General features: G+C 46.6%; 1 protein-coding gene across 1 annotated transcript in view; it reads left to right on the forward strand.

Moving 5' to 3' along the window:
• The first annotated feature begins 452 nt into the window (after nt 1–452).
• LOC146839152 (uncharacterized) overlaps nt 453–18,043 on the forward strand; it is a 61,392-nt gene continuing 43,801 nt past the window's right edge. The window contains exon 1 of the mRNA XM_085603179.1: nt 453–642. The gene's annotated coding sequence lies outside the window, so the exon portion shown is untranslated. The remainder of the gene's footprint in view (nt 643–18,043) is intronic.

Raw genomic sequence — 18,043 nt, forward strand, 5'->3', positions numbered from 1 at the left:
GGCCAGGCTTCAGCAAAGACCTCCATGCACAAGAAATGAAACAGATACAAAAGCTATCATTTGAGGAGCAAAGAATGCGTTCACTTACACTGAACTACATCCCCTCGAGTAACATTTCTCGGTTTGTCTCAAAACTAATGGCAGAAGATGGACTCCAGTTTGGAGTTTGCTGAAGAAACAGGATGTAGAAGAGTCCTGCTCCTGCTGAAGTCTCACAGAGCATCCCTGGGAGGCCTGTCATGGACTGTGTGTGTCTTAAAAACACCCATGTCTGTGTCTTTACAGGCACCAATGCTTGTTTCCCTGCTGGAGCCTGGAGGCGGCGGTTCCATCAGCGGCCACCAGAGGGCGCTCCTCGCCTGCTGATGAAACCACTGAGCTACACATTGGATGAAAGGGAGAAGGGTTTCCTCTTCCGGGTCAGCGGCGGCAGAGACAGCACCAGCAGCGGCGGTGACATCACTTCGGGCCTCTGCAGAGGAGGAAGGACTCCCTGTGTGTCTGTGCAGTTAACTTCATCTTCAGACCCTCACAGACCCTAGATCTGCCCCTGCCCCCCCAGACCCTAGATCTGCCACCCTCCCCAGCCCCCCAGGAGGAGGAGGAGAGAACGTGGACATGTCTGCACAGGTTTCTGCTCAGGTAGGAGATTGTCAGCACCTTCTACTGTGTTTGTAGAAATAAACTGAATAATCCTGGGGGCAATCTCTGCAGGAGCCGGGCTGAGCTGGGCTCTTCTATCCGGGGGCCCCTGGGGCTGAGCTGGGCTCTTCTATCCGGGGGCCTCGGGGGGCTGAGCTGGGCTCTTCTATCCGGGGGCCTCTGGGGGCTGAGCTAGGCTCTTCTATCCGGGGGCCTCGGGGGGCTTTCCTTTGTGTTAAAGAGGAGATATGTGCACTGCACTGCGGCTTACTGCATTTTGAGGAATATGTGCACACTGCACCGATTCTTCCTTCACTATAAGGAATCTGTGTGCATTACATCTTACTGCACTATGAGGGTTCTGTACACACTGGACTGCATCATACTCCACTGTGAGGATTCTGTGCCCTGCATCTTAATGTACTATGAGAGATCTGTGTACTACACTGCATCTTAATACACTGTGATGAATCTGTGCACACTGAACTGCATCTTCCTGCACTATGAGATATCTATACACACTGCACTGCATCTTACTGCACTATGAGGAATCTGTGCACTTCATCTTACTGCACTATGAGGAATCTGTGCACACTGCACTGCATCTTAATGCACTGTGAGGAATATGTAAACAATGCACTGCATCTTACTGCACTATGAGGAATCTGTGTACTGCATTTTACTGCACTATGAGGAATCTGAGAACACCGCACTGCATCTTACTGCAGTGTGAGAAATCTGTACACACTGCACTACATCTTACTGCACTATAAGGAATCTGTGCACTTCATCTTGCTGCATTCTGAGAAATTGTGCACACTGCATCTTAATGCACTGTGAGGAATATGTAAACAATGCTCTAAATCTTACTGCAATATGGGGAATCTGTGCACTGCATTTTACTGCACGATGAGAAATCTGAGCACACTGCATTGCATCTTACAGCAATGTGAGGAATCTGTGCCCATTGTACTTACTTCAATGTGAGCAATCTGTGCACACTGCTCTGCATCGTACTGCACTGTGAGGAATCTCTACACACTGCGGTGCATCTTATTGCACTGTGAGGAATCTGTGCACACTAGATATTACTGCACAATAAGGAATGTGTGCACTGCATCTTATCACACTGTGAAGAATGCGTGCACTATGCATCTTATTGCGCTTTGAGAATCTGTGCATGCTGCAGTGCATCTTACTGTACTGTGAGGAATTAGCACTTGACACTGCATCTTACAGCACTTTGAAGAATCTGTGCACTGTACTGAATCTTACTGCACTATGAGGTATCTGTGCATGCTGCACTGCATTTTACTGCACTATGAGGAATCTGTGCACACTGCACTGCATCGTACTGCACTGTGAGGAATCTGTACATGCTGCACTGCATCTTACTGCATTGAGGAGTGTGTGCAAATTGCACTGCATCTTACTGCACTGTAAGGAATCTGTGCACACTGCACTGCATCTTACTGCAGTATGAGGAATCTGTGCATGCTGCACTGCATCTAACTACACTGTGAGTAATCTGTTCACAATGCACTGTATCTTACTGCACTATGGAAAATATGTGCACGTTGCACTGCATCTTACTGCACTATGAGGAATCTGTGCACTGCACTGCATCTTGCTGCACTGCACTGCATCTTGCTGCACTGTGAGGGATCTGTCCCACTGCACTACATCTTGCGTGCACTCTGCATCTTATTGCGCTTTGAGAATCTGTGCATGCTGCAGTGCATCTTACTGTACTGTGAGGAATCAGCACTTGACACTGCATCTTACAGCACTTTGAAGAATCTGTGCACTGTACTGAATCTTACTGCACTATGAGGTATCTGTGCATGCTGCACTGCATCTAACTACACTGTGAGTAATCTGTTCACAATGCACTGTATCTTACTGCACTATGGAAAATATGTGCACGTTGCACTGCATCTTACTGCACTATGAGGAATCTGTGCACTGCACTGCATCTTGCTGCACTGTGAGGGATCTGTCCCACTGCACTACATCTTACTGTGATAAATCTATTCAATTTGCACTGCTTATTACTTAGCTGTTCGAAATCTGTACCACTGCACTGCATCTTAATGTACTGCAAGAAACTTCTGAACGCCGCACTGTATCTTACTGCACGTTGGAATGTGGTTTGTTAGTAGGTGCAGGTAGGTACCTACAGCTAGTACCAACTGCACAATCCCAAAAAAAATCCAGTAAAGTCTCAATAAATTAGTCCTTGCTCAAATCTTGATAGCTTGGCTCACAAGTGGTCAGGCTTAACTTAGGAGACAGGTGTGTAAAGGGTTTAGAACACACCAGTAAATAAGTAGGAAAAAACACAAAATAAAAATCTGACACTAATTTATAGAAATAGCCAATTTTATGATTAAAATGACACCAAAACGACAAAAATCTAATGCAGGAACCGGCGCTATGAATTTGTACATATTAAAAGTAAAACTAGTGCTTAGAAGCAAATAGCACTCAAAGAGTTAAGAAAAGGTTCTTCTGGACTGGGGCAAAGTCAAGAGTTCAGGCCGCCTGCAATTTAATACTTTTACCCTCACTTCCAGAAGTGTTTCTTGATGCAGGAAGTGGTCCACCGCAGAAGCCAAAAGTTTAGAATCTCTGGTTTGCTTCTTCAATCAGTCAGTCAGGGAATTGTAAGCGTGCTACTCACCCGTGAGGGTCTCAAGGCGCTGAGGGGGAGGAGGGGTCCGCAGATCTGGTCTTGAGGGTCTTCCTGAAGGTGTTCAGGTAGGGGGGCGCGTCTGATGTCTGCCGAGTTGTAGTCCCAGACCCCTCTTGGGGTCTGGGACTACAACTCCCACAATGCACCAGGTCAATTCAATTAAAATCCGGGTGTAGTTTGTCAGCTGGAGTTGTCCTTGTTGCTGATGTTGCAGGTAGCCCTTCCAGCACTTTTCTACCTATTGCTGATCAGGGAGTCCACTTCTTATCCTTTGAGACAGGCAGTGTCCTTTTGTGGTGAAGCCTTGTGAGTGCAGCAGGTGCAGTCCTTATGAGTGCAGGGCTCTCTTGAGCAGCCCAAGGGTCTTACAGGGCAGTCCTTCTCCTCCAGATATTTAGTTTGGGTGTTTGAGGGTCCACAACACCAGTAAAGGGTCCAGAAGCTCTGATTTGCCTTTTGGAGGTTTAGGAATACAATTCCCATAATGCACCTGGTCAAATCCTTTAACCCCTTGTGTGCCCATGACGAGCTGGACTCGTCATGGTCCGCGGTTGCGCTGTGCCCATGACGAGTCCAGCTTGTCATGAACCCCGCCCGCTAATGCAACGGCCGGCACAGGGCGGGGAAAGGGCGTGGCACACAAGGGGTTAAAGTCCAAGTGAAGTTAGTCAGCTGGGCTTGTCTTGGTAGAGTTGTTGCAGGTGAGTACTCGGAGCTCTTTTCTAACTGTTGCTTTCAGGGAGTCCACTCTTTAATCTTTTTGAAGCAAGGTAAAGTCTTCTTCTGTAAAGCACAAAGTGTGTATCAGGTGCAGTCCTTATGAGGGCAGTCGTGTTGTAGTGCAGACCAGAGTTCACCAGGGCAGACGTTCTTCTCTTGATATTTCCATGCAGGCACCTGATGTTGCTGGGCAGCCATCCCCTATTGTTCCAGGTTTCTGGGCTGACAACAAGGGGTGTGCCCCTGACCAATGGGGTGCAGGGTGCCATTTCTGTGATGACCACTTCCCCAGAAGTGTGACATATTTGTGTCCCAGAAAGCATGGTTGCACAAAAAACAAAATGGAGAAAATCTCTCCTGGAGCTTCAAGTCTGGCTAAGCCCACCCACAGGTGTGGCTAACTTTCCCCCTACACTTGCCTTCCAGCCCCTCTCTTAATTCAATTACAGGGGCTCCCACCTGGCTGGGGGTGCAGGAAGCGGGGGTGGGCCTGGTTCCTGTCCTCACTGTCTTTCTTCCTTTGAAGGCCAGTTTGGCTACCCAGCCCCCTTCCTGTCCTGACAGCTGCATATCTTCTCCCACCAGATGTCTATTTAGTCTCATGTCAGGCTACTTCACACCTCATTAAGGCAGCTTGGCTCAGCCTGTCAAAGGTTGGCCAATCTGAAGAGGCTGCTACAGAGTTGAATTGGGTAACTTTTGGAAAGCAATTCTATAACTTTATTCCACCAATAGTTACAATACATCCAACCATGGCAAGTTGTTGGATTCATTGCATCTATTAATTTAACACGTTTGAATTATTATTATTGCTTACTCCTGTCAAAAGATAGGCCGAATTCACAAAGGCCATCTGAGACAAAATTCTATCTTTACGACTTTTGGTATTCACAGAGGTCATTTACGAGTCGTATCTTTATGTCTGCAGTCAGGCCGGAATCTCCGCAGTCTGGCCAGAATCTCCTCACCCGGACCGTACTCTCCACGCCCGGGCCGTACTCTTCGGCTCCAGCCGTACTCACCGGCTCGGGCCAGATGAAGTGTAATCAATGGGCCGGAATCCAATTTTTTACAAGAAGGAACATTAGGAATGTGTGCTAAATGGTAGAGGAGGTCATGAAAAGCAGTTTGGGCAGGGAAAAGGGTGTGGCCGGACACTACATCATATCCCAGAAAAGTTTGCTCCTTTGCATCATGGTACATGAAGTCCATGATTTGCGCTCCCGTCATTGTTGACTGTAGTGTCACACTACACTCAACACTGAGAGAAGCGCAAATCATGGACTGCTCAACACTGAGGGGAGCGCAAATCATAGACCACACCCTCAGCTCTCCACAGACAAGTGGCTGAGTTGCTTTAGGGGCAACTTTGGGTTCTTGGAACCTCTTCTGCTGTTTAGAGTGGGGGCTACCACATCCTGTGGCAGACACCCTTCTTCCACCCTCCACCTTGACAGCTGCCGGACTGCTCAGGACGTCCTTGGGGTCAGGTGAAGCCTTACCATGCCATCTCTGCTCTTCCTCCTTACTGGGTCGGGATTCCCTTGGCTCACTGGATCTCTATTTAGGAGTGGCTTCCCTTTCCTTTCCTTTTCTTTTCCCCTTTCTTTTGGGATCCCAGGCTCCTAACCATAGGGACTGGCTACCCAGGATCTTTGGATGGGTGTGTGCCCTGGGCGACCGCCCCATTGCCTACTCCCACCCTCAGGGATCCCCAGCTAACCATCTGGATCTGTCGTCCAACACAATGCTAGGAGGACCTCCTTGTCTGAGGTGTCCTACTTTATGGAGGCTACACTGGACAGCCCAGTACTAACCACCTTTTTTGAACAGGCGGGGACACCTCTAAAGTGACCTGGCTTCAAACAGTCAAAACACAGAGTGTTCTCAAAGATGTTTTTAAGCCCTGGTTTTCCTGCCTCTGCTTGTCAGAGTTGGGGTAGGATCTGCCCTCCTTCTTTTTAGGGTTCTGGGGTACTGAGGGAATCACTTCAGTTAGCCTACCACCTCCTTCTTTAGGTTTTTGTGGGCCTACCCCCCCGCTCCCTTCTTGGAGTCTACCCCGGGGACTTCTTGGATCTCTTTTACACACCCACCTATCAGCTGTCTCCCCTCCCTGGGGCCAGACAACTTAGAATCAACTAGACACTGAGACTCCTCCATGAACAGATGAGAGACCCCACACATGTACTTACCTTTTTACCCTGTATCCAGCCCTCTAGTGCCTTCACTGATATACCAACAAAGTCCCCCCAAGATTGGGTGCTGACTTTGTCGGGGGCCCTGAACTTCATCCTGTACTGCTGTGGGGTGAGCCCAGATTTCCCGATCGGACACTGCTTCATGTGTGAGTAAGCCTCTGCTGCCTCCCCCTCTAGCGTCAGGAGCCCATCCCTCCCAGCTACTGGGACCAAGTCCTACAGGAGTGAACCCCAGTATGGAGAGTTAACCCTTCTCGTTCTGGGGGCCCTCTCAAATGCTGCCAGCCACTCTTGTATGTTGTCACACTCCTAGTACTTAGGGACAACCTCCTTGGGCAGCTTTGGGTCAAACCCACCACCCCTTGACATCTCAAATATCTGTTTAGTTGCCACCATCTCTTGATTTGCCTTCACATGTCCACTTCTCCCGCGCCAAGGCATGCTTTTTATCCTCCACAGCTATGTAAGCTAACTGGGCCTCACACTCTTCTCCTGAGGGACAGTTCTGCCTCTTCTTTGGTGGATCCCATAAATCCTTCCTCCCACGAGCTGTAGGTCTGGCCCTGGTGTCTGAAAGAATGGACAGGCGGTCATCATCCTCCTCGTGGAGGTTGGAAGGGTCAACTTACCCCCCCCCCCTCTGTCAGTGGAACTTCCTCTTTCTTCTAGCACTGCCCAGGCCTCAAAGTAATGCACCAGCTCTCCTTTCCTAGTGTTGGTATGGGCAGGTAAACCCCTCTTTCTGCACATCACCCTAAGCTCAGCTACAGTGAGTGTGGGTAGGCGAGCCAGATCGATCAGTTTTGGGTCACAGAAAAGCTTTGGCACCAATTGATCAGAACTATTTAGAAAGATTAAAAAATGAAGTCATTAAAAGAAATTCGTCAACATTTCATTAAATCTATTTTGCTCTAGGTCAGTTTGGAGTATTTTTAAAGATCTTCACTTAAATGCTGTATTGCATTAAACGCAAACACTGGACCCCACTACTGCGCACCAAATGTTGGAAGGTGGTTTGTTAGTAAGTGCAGGTAAGCACCTACAGCTAGGAGCAACGCCACAATCGCAGGTAAGGTCCAGTAAAGTCTCAATAAATGAATCCTTGCTCGACCCATGGTGGCTCGGCTCACGAGCATTGAGGCTTAACTTGGGAGACGGGTGTGTTCAGCATTTAAAAACACCAATAACAGTAAATAGGAAGGAAACAACACACAATAAAAATCCAACACCAATTCATACCAAGCATTTGCAATGCAATAGGTATCACATTTGTAAAAGCTAGAGCTCTTGTGTTAAAAATGACAATGTTTTTACTTTTGTTTTTTGTATGCATTGGAGTGGTGATATTTGCAAAGCACTATTGCCATTCGTATGACCTTGTGGCGCTGGAGAACTAGAAAATGGGAATTAGGTTATGAGGGAGGGGAGACAAGAGTAATATGCTGGCTCTGAAAAAGAAAGTAACAACAATGGAATTATATGCTCTTGAAGCCACAGGACTTTAAACAGGACTATGTAATTCACAAACATGACACATAATCCTCAACCTACTGCATAATCTCAGATTATAACAATAAACACATCGTAGCTCAAATGAAAGCAAAAAAAAAACGTGCCGTTGTGCTGGGCACTGGCATGTTCTCTGCAAAGTTTATCTGTCACCGTACAGTTGCAGATTGTTGAATTCAGGTACTAAACTGGTACTAATGAGGTTACTTTTTTCCCAGCCAGTAGTTATTGTCACAAATATTGTTCTTAGTACAGCACTCTCACCCACCCAATGGGCCTTTTAAGTGCAATAAAACAAAAAACCTTCAAAATAAACATAGATGCACAGATAGGCACACACCAACGTGCAAGCACAGATACAAATACACACGCATACGCAGACAGAAACACACACATTGACATGCACACATTTGGAAACAGCCACCGGCAGCCACATACACAAATAGATGCAACCACACAAGCATACATTCACACACACACACACACACACTCATGCATACATTCGCATGTGGGCAAGAGAACAACCAAACGCAGACACACACGCGCACATAGACATGCACATAAGCAAACATGCACATACATATACAGCATTACCATGAGGAGATACATTTACACACACGCACATGCACATATATACAAGCGGACATATACAGGCACTTATACATACCTACGTATATATGCACACTTACACGCACATGCACCCAGGCACCCACACACTCTTGTGTCTCTTGTCTCACCCCTGTGAGGTGGCTTCAATTAAATATTTAATTTGCATTTTTGAAAATGTAAGCTTTTGAAGTGTTCTGATTGGGGCAGCGGATAGATAAAGATAAGAGGCCGAGAGGGGGCTGACAGAAACAAGAGACAGATGGACAAATGGAGATAAGAGGCAGATAGGGCGGCAGACATAGAATCAAGAGACAGATGGACAGATGGAGATAAGAGGCAGATAGGGCGGTAGACATAGAAACAAGAGACAGATGGACAGATGGAGATAAGAGGCAGATAGGGGGCAGACCCAGAAACAGGAGACAGATGGAGATAAGAGGCAGATAGGGCGCAGACATAGAAACAGGAGACAGATGGACAGATGGTGATAAGAGGCCTATAGGGCGGCAGACATGAAAACAAGAGACAGATGGACAGATGGAGATAAAAGGCAGATAGGGAGGCAGACATAGAAACAGGAGACAGATGGACAGATGGAGATAAAAGGAAGATAGGGCGGAAGACATAGAAACAAAAGACAGATGGACAGATGGAGATAAAAGGAAGATAGGGCAGAAGACATAGCAACAAAAGACAAATGGACAGATGGAGATAAGAGGCAGATAGGGCAGCAGACATAGAAACAAGAGACAGATGGACAGATGGCGATAAAAGGAAGATAGGGCGCAGACATAGAAACAAAAGAGAGATGAGTGTGTGAGATGGGGGAGAGCTATCCGAAAAATCCAGACGCGAGAAATAGAGATACAGATGGGAAGAAAGAAGAGATGGTAAGGACAAAGAACGAGATGGGGCAAAATGTGTGGATAGTTACAGAGAGAGGGCAAGAGAGATAACGGAGAGAGAGAGATGAAGGCAAAGGTGGGAGAGAAAGAGGAGAGAGATGAAAACACAGTGGTGAGTGGGTAAGGTGAGAAAAAAAGAAAAAAGGAGGGAAAGGTAGATGGGACGTCTTGGGTGAAGAAGTAAGACGAAGGAGCAAGGGAGAGATAAGACAACGGGTAGGTTAGATGAAAGATAAATAGAGAAGGCGTGAGATATTGCGTGACACGGATGGGTGGGTTAAATAAGAGAGATAGAGAGAGGGCGAGAGTGGGATGAAAAGACAAGCGGATGGGTCTGGTGAGAGAGACAGAAAGAGAGAGATGAGGAGACCAGGGATAGGGAAATGTGAGCGAGAGAGGTGAGAGAGGGAGAGATTGGGAGACATGGGTGGACTGATAAATTGAGAGAGAATGTCAGAGGGAGATTTAGAGAGAGAGAGACACGTAGAAAGAGAGCGCGAGAAAGTGTATGAGAGATAGGGAGTTAGAGACACTGGCAGCCAGAATAAAGCGTTTGCACAGAGCATGGGAGGTAGAGTGAGGAGCTGGGACTGTCACAAGTGAGAGTCAAAGGCGCAGAGACACTGCATGGTCCTCTCAAACACTGCACCGAGGCAGGATCTGAATCTCTGGCAGAGTTGTGATCTCTCTTTGAGGTTTTTAAAGGGCGCGTACAGCGAACAAACATCTACAGCTGTTGGTACAAATTTCAGGGAGAAGAACAGGAAAATCCAGTTTTGCTTGGGCCTTCAGTAAGTATATCCTTACACTGGCTTGGTGGATGGAATCTTCTTTGCAATTGTAGATTTCTTCTCAAAATTTGGGGGTGGGTGATCTGATTCAATGGCAATTGGTTGCAACACAAATATCTAATAAAAAAATTAAGTCTTGGAATCGTTTCGGTTAGAGACGAGCAAAAAACACTAAAACGCACATATAACCGCTTCCAGAACAAGAATGAAGCAAGGGGCTTGCTTGAGGGCTTCGTCAATGAGCACATCTGGATTCCCACTGCTCCAGAGGTGTCCCTAGGCAGGTTGAAGAAGCGGAACACTTGGTGGTTCTGCATTGCAGGTAGCACATCACAGGGTAGGTGATAAACCTATTTTGTGTCAAAACGGGGGATTTCCAGAGTAAGAGCTTGTCAAACTGACCAACAATGGGAGGAAGAAAAAGGACAAGCACTGACAACATGAGGATTGTCACAGAGGGAAACTTGTATCCACAACTCAAGGAAACTGGATGGAAAAAAAACAGGACTGCCATCTTAAACTATACAGTTGAGTTGTTGTGTGGTTTGAGAATAAGGCTGCGTTGTGTGGTCAATAGTTATGGTGCATGGTCTAAGGGAAGGGGGGCTGGTACAGCAGTGTGTGATGTCTGTGAGAAAGCAAGATAAGGAGGGAAAGAAGGCAGAGGGGAAGACAGGCCCGTGGAAGGGAGCACAAATAATGTAAAAAAAAACTCCAATTCAGAAACATGAAAAATAATACGAATCTAATAAAGCAGTAAAGGATAGTTATCGGTGTAGCCGCCACAGAGCAGTGCTAAACTCTGCAGGGTCATGGATTAGGGGACTGGCCAAGTACGGTTGCCATGGCTTGCATAAAAAACAACTAAAGCATCGAGCACAGAAATGCAGCTTCTCTTTAGCACGGAAGGGACAGGTTACGGCCACAAAGTCCACGCAGAGGTGGTCAGGGTATCAGAGCCCTGCACATAGAAGCGGACAAGATAAGCAAGTGAAGGCGTAAAGTACTAATCACATAAGAAGCTAGACATACACAATGCTAAAGATAGAACAGCCAGCATCATATTAGATATAAAGAAGCAAAGCATTGCATAGTTGAAAGAGAGAACAGTGCTGCAAACATGAGATAAATGTTAGTTTCGGCTACTTCAAGTCTATTGCTGCAGGTCGCTATCAGGAACCGCCTTTTGACTTCTTTTTTGAATGAGGCGTGGAAGGTTAGCGCTGATTTGGGGAGGAAGATCCTTCCATATTCTCGGAGCAAGACCGGAGAAGGTGCGGTTATAAGTTCTCTTCTTTTTCAATTTTTGTGGTTCCAATAGTAGAGTGTTAGAGCTTCTTAGGGACCGATTCAAACCAGAAAGATTGCTTTTTTTTGCCAGGTAAACGGGAGTGTTATAATGAAGCGCTTTGTGCCTCAAGCAGGCTATCTTGAAGCGAATCCTTGCTTCAAGTGAGAGCCAATTGAGTTGAATTATATGTGGTGTGATGTGATCACCTTCTCTCGATCCCATGATTAGTCTAGCCGCAGAGTTCAGAGTAGCCCTTAAAGGGGCCAGTCTAGCTTTGGGTATCCCCGCCAGGGTCACAATTCCGTCATCTGAACGGGAGATAACTAGGGATTGTACTGCTAGCTGCATACCAACAGGAGGCAGGAACGGTTTGATTTTCCTTAAAGTGTTGAATTGGTGATTGGCTCCCCTAGTTCTTGCACTGATGTGGTCTTGCATATTCAGGTGTTTGTCCAGAGTTAAGCCTAAAGATCTAGTGAAGTCAACAACACGAAGAGCGCAGTTGAGAGCCATTAGTTGTTTGAGCCAATCTTGAATGGGGCCAGAGTGATTGTGGGGGGCAATCAGGAAGAATTCCGTCTTGCATGTATTTAACATAAGTTGATTTTGACTTGACCATTGTTGAGTTTTTTAGAAGAGCAAAGTTAAGAGTTTAGATATCATCCGGTGAAGACATTTTCAAGTACAATTGAGTATCATCGGCATACAAGTGATATTGTACCTTTGAGCAGTTCAGAGTTTCGGTGAGAGGTTCCATGAACATGTTGAAGAGCGTGGGCGAGAGTGTGGATCCTTGAGGCATCCAATTGAGACCGGTGTACTGCTAAAAAGGGAATGGTTGACTTGGATTCTCTGCTTTCTGTGATGTAGGAACGAGGCAAGCCAAGTTAAAACTGGATCCGATTATCCCATCCTTTTTTCAAGAAGATCAATCATGTTGTCATGTTTGACCGTGTCAAATACTGAGGCAAGACCAAGAAGTATAAGTAGGCAAAGTTCGTTCTAGTCAAGTAGTCTCAGGGCGTCATCAACAATGCGCGTTAGGGCAGTTTCGTACTGTGTCCCGATCTGAAGGCTGATTGGTATTGGTCTAGGAGCTGAAACTGTTGGATGTGATTACAGAGTTGTGTGTGTGCATTTCTCAAGTAGTTTGGCTAAAGTCATGATATTAGAAATTGGTCGGAAGTTGTTCGGATCAGATAAGTCTGCATGTGGCTTCTTTTGGATGGGGGTGACCTGCCCTATCTTGAGGCAGCCGGTAATCAAGCCCTGCACAATAGATTCATGGACAATCTTAGACCAGGGGGGAGAATGGAAGATCTAAGCTCTCTGAAGCTTGGCGGGCAGAGGACCATGGAAATTATTTGAAGGTTTCAATGAAGTTATAATTGTGAGTAGCTCGGCATCATCTAGTGGTATAAAGGTATTCCACGATGCGATGTTTTTTCCGTATACTCCCTAGAGCCAGAAAGAGGGGAACTGGCCAAAGGCAGCCATGGAGGGGGAGTGGGCTTGGTCTGATCATGCTTTTTTTGAGGTCAGTTGTATTTCTAGTTCAATCTTTCTTGTCTTTTCAATGAAGTGTGTAGAGAACTTCTCACGGCTAGGGGGTGAGTCCTTGAGTGCAGAGTGTTGGTTAGTGGAGTGGTTAGTTTCTTGTTTGATGATTTCAAAAAGGTTTTTTGGTCTGTTTTTGGCATTGTCTAGCAGTAACTTAAAGTGATCGGCTTTGATGCAATGGATGTGTCTGTTGTACGCACTTCTTGTCATCCTCAACTGCTTGAGGTTTGTTATAGAAGGAGAGTTTCTCCATGATCTCCCTGCCAACCTTAGTTTGTGACTTTCCTCGTTAAGGGAGCAATTGAACCAGGGATTGGAATGTTTGTTGGGAATCCTTTTGAATTGCTTCGGAGCAATTGCGTCGAACAAATCCATCATGGAGTGGATGTAGTGTTCAGTAAGGTTATCCAGATTTGTCATATTGGGGGGCGGAGGAAGTAGGTTATTGCTAATGTAGGTTAGATCATTTACGTTGATGTTCGTCAAATCTCTAGACCTGTGTTTGGTCTTACGAGGTTGTCCCTGTCTAGTCAGCATCCTTTCCAAGATCAGAAAAGAGATGAGGTAGTGGGCTAACCAGTCACAAGGTGATATGCCATCCAGTTGTGTAACGTTATCTTTAGCTATGATTAAATCAAGGGTGGGACCCTTGTTGTGGGTAGGTCCGTTATAGGACTGGGCGAAGTTTAGGTCGGAGAGGAAAGCATCTAAGGTGCACAGTAAGGGATCATTTGCGTTGTTCCAGTGTAAGTTGAAATACCCAGGGAAGATTTGGTTAGGGTGTTGGTCAGAGTTAGAGGATATGGTCTCCATTATTTGTTTGATAAAAAGATTAGCACCTGGGGGGGTGATAGATTTGTGGGGTGTACAAGCTATCTTGTCATTGTTCCAGATTTCGATGCCCAGGTGTTCACAAGTAGACATCGGAGCAGTTTGTGTATGCCTCAGGGTGAGAATGGAGCAAAAGATGCATGCTATGCGATTCAACTTTAGCCAGGTTTATTCAGTCTGATGATTTCATATTCGGGCTAACTAAAAAGTCCAAAATTAGTAAGAAGGAATCATTCAGTCAAGTTTCAGTTAGGATCAGGAGGTCCAGTACTTGTGTAAGATTGAGGTCTGCAATATCAGCTGTGGGCTTTACAGCTGACCTGCAGTTAGGAGGCATTGATTTGATGTGAGATTTAGTTACTACGGTTTCTAGGTGTGATGTGGAGACATGTAATAAACTATCCTCGTTCATAGTTCTGAGAATGACACTGAATTCTCTAAACGGGTTGGAGGGAATAGTTTGGATCTAAAATGGTGCGGGGTAATGAGTCACTTCGAGATGTGTTGTAAAAAAGTAGAATGGAGTGAATGTCAGCCTCAGACAAATGGTCATTAATCCCATGGGGCCTGGAATGGTGATTAAGATGTGGCAGTGATTTCCAATGCAGGCTCCCCGGGTTTTTCATGGATGAAGTTCTTCTCCGGTTGTGTTTAACCATTGCGGGAGGGCTGGGTTGATTAGTCTCAGAGGTCATATTGCGATTCCAAAGCTTCTCTATCTTCATAGAGAGTGTAATCGGTTTTGAAAGCCACCTTTAACTAGTTGAAGATCATGCTTGAGGTCTGCAGCTTATCCTCAGTGGAGGGAGGGTTTAAAGTGTGGGTAGATGGTCTAGGGGTAGATAGTAAGTGAGATCACTCGGAGGAGGGAGTGTTGGTATGCAGTAAGGATTCCTCATAGGTAAGGAGGTAAGTAGGAGGCAAGGTGATGGGATGTTGTAGGCTAGTGAGAGGTGTGCTGGAGGTGAAAGAGGAAGTGGGGTAGGAAAAGGTGCCGGATTAGTTTCATCGATAGGCCTGTTGTGTACTAGGGTAGTTAAGCCCGTGGGTTGGGGAGCGCGGTGAATGAGTGAGGCTCTCATTCGGGCGAGGGTGATGTAGAGGAAGGGTAGTTAGCAAACCTGAAGTTCCCCAGATTGTTGATGAAAGCTTTAGGGGGTGAGGGGGGAGCATTGTGTTTTAATGACATGTGAGTAGAGGGAGAAGGCAAGTCCCACACTGGTGCTCAGGCAGTCTTTGATTGTGATGCAAGGTCTTGGTTCGTCAACTCTGGTTTCATCGTTGGTGCTGCAGGGTGACTGGTCATGCCGACTCAAAGTAAGTGAGGAAGAGGTGAAGCAGATGGAAGAGGAAGAGGTGGTAGATGCGGCGTGGGGTTTCAATGCAGAGGAGAGACTTTGATTTTGTACAGTAGACGGTACAGTGTTAGTCAAAGTATTTTTAATCCTCAAAAAACGTTTGTCACACTGTTCTAGATTTCGGTCCGATTCTTGTATAGGTTATTCCCATTGTTATATAAGGATATAACGAAATTGTTCTTAAAGTCTGGTGAGGGTATTGTGGTTATTCCGAAACCGTGAGGAGTTGTTCTCATTGGTTGGTATCAGAGCATGGAGGTTGGGACTTATCTTCATTGGCTTCTCTGTTAGTGAAGGAGATTAGGTCTTTAACCACAACATCTTTTGAAGTGCAAAAGTAGACATCCGAGATAAATGTTTAGTTGTGCCGTTTGAGTAGATTATGTTTGAAGTTCTTAGCAGTGTTTTTAGATAGGTTAGGGGGTAGGCAATCTGAAATGCCTTATAACCCACCTATGGCAGCAGGTTATCGCTCGGGTAAGAGTTTTTTTGAGCCATGCTGTTAAACGAAGCAACGGTGTGAGATGCATTTAATTCTGAGTTTGAAAATGAGATTTTCAAAGGACGTTTATTGGATAGCTATTTGTGTAGAATAGGGTTGTAGCTGAACAAGTCATAATATCGTTCAATGTCTTGATGAATCTGTCGTCCTGTTTTAAATTCCATAATCAATTCAATTATTGAATTGGTATGTCAGCATGGGACTTACTTGTGTTTCAATGCAATAGAGCGACTGTAAAAGGTTCAAAGAAGAAGCCAGGTATATGATAAGCAATGAGGAGACACCATTACAAGATGGCCGCTCCATAGATGTACCAAAGTGTATAGTCCTACCTTTCTTTTAATGCAATGGCAAGTTGCACGTAGTCGTTCTTTACTTTATGTGCCTGGGCTAGAAAGAATATCCTGTGTGTATTTCAATCAAACTGATCGGGTGCCATCTTGTGGATGTGCTCTTCATGCCAGGGCTGGAGAGAGAGACCCCCTAAAATGGAACATTAGCCAATAACCATTGGTCAAAAATATTAGTGGACTTGATTTCACTGGAGCAGCTAAGATTGCCACTCCTCATGAAGGTGACCCATAGAAGGAGCCTCCGTCTATCCCACTGATGTAGGCACTCTTCATGGTGACTCACCTACTCCCCAGGGCCGCAGCTGGTTAGTGACGGAGATCATGGCAAAAATGATGTGTGCGCTGTGCAGGGTGCAACCGACTCACTGACCACTATGTTTCTCTCTCACCTCCATCGGGGACTCTTCTCTTCGGTAGCAGTTATGAGGTGAAGGCACTCGCCACTGCAGGCCGAATCGAACGCGGTCCAGCCCTTATCAGCGGGGGCTGCAGTGCCGCACCAGAATCAGACGTGTCCCAGCCCTCCTTGGCTGGGGCTGTCAACGCTGTGCCTCTCAGCCGCCTGCGCTCCCACTCCAGGTCGCAAGAGGCAGCCCTGGTGAGAACGGGTCCTGAGAGGGTCATCACCACCTAAACAGACTAGGGAACCGAGCAGCACAAACTATGCGATCCTCTCACCAAAAGCAGCCAGATCCACATTGACATTCTGTCGGCTCCGCTTGCTTCCCACCCCTCTCTTGTGGGACTCTGGGGAGAGAACTCGAACAACCTGTACCGACTGAGCAGGACTCTCCCGTTGTGCGAGGGCCACAACACCGCCTCGTTCAAAATGGCACCAAAATTACAAATCCAATGTAGGGAACAGTGGATATTAATTTTTAAAGATTAAAAGTAAAACTAACGCTTAGAAGCAAATAACACTCAAAGGTTAAAAAAAGGTCACGCTGGACCGGCACAAAGTCAAGAGATCATGCCCCCACGATGCAACACTTTCACACTTACTTGCAGAAGTATTTCTTGATGCAGCAAAGTGGTCCACAGCACCAGCCAAAGGCTCAGAAGCTCGGGGTTGCTTCTTGGAACCTGAGACTACAACTCCTAGAATGCACCAGGTCAATCCAAGTAAAATCCGGGTGAAGCTTGTCAGCTGGAGTTGTCCTCATTGTTGATGTTGCACGTAGCCCATCCAGCACTTTTCTGTCTGTTGCTGATCAGGGAGTCCACTTCTGATCCTTTGAGACAGGCAGAGTCCTTTTGCTGTGAAGCCTTGTGAGTGCAGCAGATGGAGTCCTCCTGAGTGTAGTCCTCTCTTGTGCAGTCCAAGGGTCCTGCAGGGCAGTCCTTCTCCTCCAGATATTTCGTTTGGGTCTTTGAGGGTCCACACCATCAGCCAAGGGTCCAGAAGCTCTGATTTGCCTCTTGGAGGTTTGGGAACACAATTTCCACAATGCACCTGGTCAAATCCTTTAAATTCCAGGCGAAGCTAGCCAGCTGGACTTGTTGTGGTGGAGTTGATGTAGGTGACCTCTCAAAGGTCTTTTGTACCTGTTGCCTCAGGGAGTCCACTCCTTAATCTTTTGAAGCAAGGCAAAGTCGTCTTGTGAAGCCCAAAGCGTGGAGCAGGTGCAGTCCTTATGAGGGCAGTCCTCGTGTGGTGCAGACCAGCTCTTCACCAGGGAAGTCCTTTTTCCCTTGATTATTCCAGGCAGGGATCTGTGTTGCTGGGCAGGTCTCCCCTACGTATCCAGGTTTCTGGGCTGGAAAGAAGCTGACCAATGGGGTGCATGTGATGACCACTTCCTTAGATGCGTGGTATATTTTTGTCTCAGAAATCACTGTTCCACAAAAAACAAAATGGAAAAAATCTCTCATGGAGCTTCAGGTCTTGTTAAGCCCGCCCACAGGTGTGGCTAACTTTCCCCCTACACTTGCCTTCCATCCCCTCTTAATTCAATTACAGGGGCGCCCGCCTGGCTGGCGTTGCAGGAAGCGGGGTGGGCCTAGTTCTTGTCCTCACTGTCTTTCTTCCTTTGGAGGTCAGTTTGGCTACCGAGCCCCCTTCCTGTCCTGACATCT

This window comes from Triturus cristatus, chromosome 4_2 (assembly GCF_964204655.1).
Source record: "Triturus cristatus chromosome 4_2, aTriCri1.1, whole genome shotgun sequence".
Taxonomy (NCBI): domain Eukaryota; kingdom Metazoa; phylum Chordata; class Amphibia; order Caudata; family Salamandridae; genus Triturus; species Triturus cristatus.